The following is a 4686-nucleotide window of genomic DNA, read 5'->3' as shown; positions in this document are numbered from 1 at the left end:
TGACGTTCCTACCAGCTCTCTCAGGGTGGAGGACCCTGAACTGACGAATGAGGTCAGGGTCCAGTATGTCTTTGGCAGGAACCCAGGAGCTCTCCTTGGGACCGTAGCATTCCCAGTCCACCAGATACTGCCAGGTCCGCTGCACCCGGCGGGAATCCAGTATCCGATGGACGGTATAAGCCGGCTGGCCTCCAATGACACGAGGCGGAGGGGGCGGTCTGTCTGCCGGGACAAGGGGGGAAAAAACAACAGGTTTTAACAAGGAAATGTGAAATGTGGGATTAATCTTAAGGGATCTGGGTAAGTGTAGGCGATAAGAAACTGGGTTAACTCTCCTGGCAACCTTAAAGGGACCGATGTATTTTTGGGACAGCTTGCGAGACTCCACCCATAGTGGTAAGTCTCTTGTGGAGAGCCAGACTCTCTGGCCAGGGCGCAGGGTAGGCCCGGGACGGCGACGTCTGTTGGCTTGTTGTTGGTACCTCTGTGAGGAACGCATAAGATTAAGACGGGTCTTCCTCCACATAAGCCGACAGCGTCTGACGAACTTCAAGGCTGAAGGCACTCTGACTTCTGCCTCCTGGTCCGGGAACAATGGAGGGGCATAGCCAAACTGACACTCGTGCGGGGACATACCAGTGGAGGAGGAGCGCAAGGTGTTGTGCGCGTATTCGGCCCAAATAATGAAGGACGACCATGTGGACGGGTTGTTACGAGTCATACATCGGAGGGTGGTTTCCAGCTCTTGATTCATCCTCTCTGTTTGGCCGTTGGACTCCGGATGGTACCCTGAAGATAGACTGGCAGAAGCCCCCATGAGTTGGCAGAAGGCCTTCCAAAACCTAGAGGCGAATTGGGGACCTCTGTCAGAAACCATATCTTGAGGAATGCCGAAGACTCGGAACACATGATTAATTACCAACTCAGCCGTTTCCTTGGCAGAAGGTAACTTAGTCAGAGGGACGAACCTGGCCGCCTTTGAAAACCTGTCGATAATGACTAGGATAGTAGTATTGCCATGGGATGGAGGAAGGCCAGTAATAAAGTCCAACGAGATATGGGACCAGGGTCTGTGGAGAACAGGTAAAGGGTGAAGGAGTCCTTGCGGGCGGAGGTGAGAAGATTTGCCCTGGCAGCACACGGGGCAGGCATTGACGAAAGTGGCAACGTCTTCTCTTATGGTAGGCCACCAGAACTTACGCTGGATGAACTCCAAGGTGCGACCTACGCCCGGGTGACAGGTGAGGCGAGAGGAGTGCCCCCACAGAAGGACCTGAGTCCTCACTGCCTTGGGGACAAACAACCGATTGGCAGGACCTCCTTTCGGGTCCGGTTCAATAGCTTGAGCTCGTCTCACGGTATCCTCAACTTGCCACGAGATCGGAGCCACGATCTTAGCAGCAGGAAGGACAGGCATGTCCGTGTCATCTCGAATGGCAGGAGCGTAGACTCGGGACAGGGCATCCGGTTTGAGATTCTTCGACCCGGGCCGATAGGTGAGGATAAACTGGAATCGATTGAAGAAAAGAGACCATCTGGCTTGTCTAGAGTTCAAGCGCTTCGCCTGCTGGATATACTCCAGATTTTTGTGGTCCGTAAGCACTTGAAACGGGTGAGAAGCTCCCTCGAGCCAGTGTCTCCATTCCTTCAATGCCATCTTAACCGCTAGGAGTTCACGATCCCCCACATCGTAGTTCCTCTCAGCCGGGGTAAGCCGGTGTGAGAAGAAAGCGCACGGATGAAGCTTCTTGTCTTCACCCCTCTGAGACAGGACAGCTCCAACACCAACCTCTGAGGCGTCTACCTCCACCACAAACGGTTCATCCGTAGTCGGTTGTATCAGGATGGGAGCAGAGAGGACGCGCTGCTTGAGTCCTTGGAAGGCCGTCTCAGCTTCTCTTCCCCACAAAAACCTTGCATTGCCACCCTTGGTTAAAGCTGAGAGAGGGGCTGCCACCAAGCTGAAGTTCTTGATGAACTTGCGGTAAAAGTTAGTGAAGCCCAGGAAACGCTGAACTTCCTTAACGGATTTTGGGGTGGGCCAATCCGCTACCGCCCCTACCTTCCTGGGGTCCATTTGGACTCGACCGGGTTCCACTACAAATCCCAGGAATTGTACTCGGGATGAATGGAATTCACATTTTCCGGCTTAACGTACAGATGGCTGTCTAGGAGGCGTTTGAGTACTTGTCTGACATGCTTTGTGTGTTCTTGAAGAGAGCTCGAAAATATGAGGATGTAATCCAAGTAAACGAAAACAAATATGTTAAGCATATCCCTAAGCACATCGTTTATGAGCGCTTGGAACACCGCTGGGGCGTTGGTCAGGCCGAAGGGCATCACCAAGTATTCATAGTGACCAGTTGGCGTGTTGAAAGCGGTCTTCCACTCGTCACCAGGTCTGATCCGCACAAGATGGTATGCGTTCCGCAGGTCATGCTTAGTGAAAACAACTGCTTCCTGGAGCAGCTCGAAGGCTGTGGCCATAAAGGGTAGTGGGTAACGGTTGCGGACGGTTATGGCATTGAGTCCCCGGTAGTTGATGCAAGGACGTAATCCACCGTCTTTCTTGGCCACAAAGAAAAACCCTGCTCCCACCGGGGAGGTGGATGGACGCATGAGGCCTGCTTCCAGAGCGTCCTTGATGTAGGTATCCATAGCAGCTCATTCAGGTGGAGATAGGGAAAAGATCCGACCGCTGGGGGGGCAAGTGCCCGGAAACAGTTCGATGGGGCAATCATAAGGTCTATGGGGTGGTAGCATAGTGGCCCTCTGTTTGCTAAATACCAGTTTGAGGTCATGGTAACACTCGGGAACTCGGGTCAGGTCGATGGATTCTAAAGACTCGGGAGTAGAACTCGGGGAATTCGGGAAAATACAAGTAGCTTGGCACGTAGGACCCCACTGCTTGATAGTGCCCACAGACCAGTCGATGTGAGGGTTATGGCTGTGAAGCCAGGGGTATCCAAGGACGAGAGGGAACTCGGAACAGGAGATCAAATGAAAGTTCATCAATTCCTGGTGTTGTGAAACTGAAAGTCGCAAGGAGGTAGTGACATGAGTGACAAGTCCAGATCCCAAAGGGCTTCCATCCAATGTAGTAACCCTCATGGGGTCACTTAGAGGTTCAGAGGGAACGCCATTCTCCTTCGCCCAGACACCATCCATGAAGTTACCTGCGGCTCCAGAGTCTACCAAGGCTTGAAGGTGAAGCTTGTGGTTGTCCCAGGAAAGGGTGACTGGAATGAGCAGACGGGAGTTGAACGGATGGGAGGAAGTTATGTTTCCCGTTACAGTTCCCCCCGGTCTGTACGGGACAGAGGGTTTCCCTGGAGCCCGGGACACGTGGAACGGAAATGGCCCGGTTTGCCGCAATATAGACAGCGTCGCTCCCTCATCCGGTGGTCTCTCTCAGCCTGGGAGATGCGTCCAATCTGCATGGGTTCCGGTGGAGCCAGCGAGGACAAAGGTGGGGACTCGGAGCTGGGACTGATAGGGGCTAGAGGTCTACGGTTGAGTTCTCTCTCTCTCAGACGCTGGTCAATGCGTGAGGCCAACTTGATCAGGGACTCGAGATTGTCCGGTGGTTCCCGAGTGGCCAGTTCATCTTGGATAGTGTCGGAAAGGCCTTTCAGAAAGCACACCGTGAGCGCCTCGTTGTTCCAGCCACTTGCTGCTGCCACCGTGCGGAACTGGATGGCATAGTACGTCACGCTGCGCCGACCTTGGTGGAGAGTCAGGAGCTGTTTGGCTGAGTCAGGACCACTGCTTGGGCCTTGAAACACTCGTTTGAATTCCTCAGCAAAGGCAGAGTAGCTGGCACAGCAGGAACTATGGGCATCCCACACAGCAGTAGCCCAGGCCAGGGCTTTTTCCGACAGCAGGGTGATGATATATGCGATCTTAGACCGGTCGGTGGGGAACGACGAGGGTTGCAGCTCGAAGGAGAGAGAACATTGGGTGAGAAACCCTTTACAAGCACTTGGATCACCTGAGAACCGTTGGCGAGGTGGAAGACGAGGTTCAGCCAGAGGGTTAACTGCCATGGGTACGTGAATCTGAGGTACTGGGACGGGAACTGTTGCCGGGGTAAGTCGATCAGATATCTGCTTTATGGAAGTCAGCATCTCCGACAGAAGATGAGAATGTCTAGCCATTAAGGCCTCTTGCTGAACCAGGGCGGGGTTCAGCCACGGCTTCGTGGCGTTGGACAGTCTCCTGGTGGTGGGACAGCATGGCAACAAGGTCCTGGGAACTGGCTGCCTCTGGGTTCATTTTTGGCTCTGTGTTTCTGTCAGGACCCGGTTACAAACCCGGGTCTCCGGAGTGAGAAACAGTCACTTAACCAACTGAGCCACGAATAGTTGGCAGAACCCAGAAGATGAGGCAGACACAGCAGTACTTGAGATGGTGTATTTAATTAAGTAAAAAGTGAAGTTCTTCAGGAAAACATGTAACTCCACAACCTCAAAAGGAATTTCACAAGAACAAAGGTAATCCTCCAAGACAAAAAGGTAAATCCACAAGGTGGAAGGTATTGCACAAAAAGCCTCAAAAAAATACTCAAAAACAAACAAACAAGAACAAAAAAACTGAATTCCACAAGAGAGTCCACCGGGATCAACAAGAGTTCACAGAGTACTAGGGCTGGGTGCTAACATACAAACACAGAGCAAAGGACTGAGG

This window comes from Oncorhynchus gorbuscha, linkage group LG05 (assembly GCF_021184085.1).
Source record: "Oncorhynchus gorbuscha isolate QuinsamMale2020 ecotype Even-year linkage group LG05, OgorEven_v1.0, whole genome shotgun sequence".
NCBI classification, from domain to species: domain Eukaryota; kingdom Metazoa; phylum Chordata; class Actinopteri; order Salmoniformes; family Salmonidae; genus Oncorhynchus; species Oncorhynchus gorbuscha.
Note: the sequence above shows the minus strand (reverse complement) of the source record.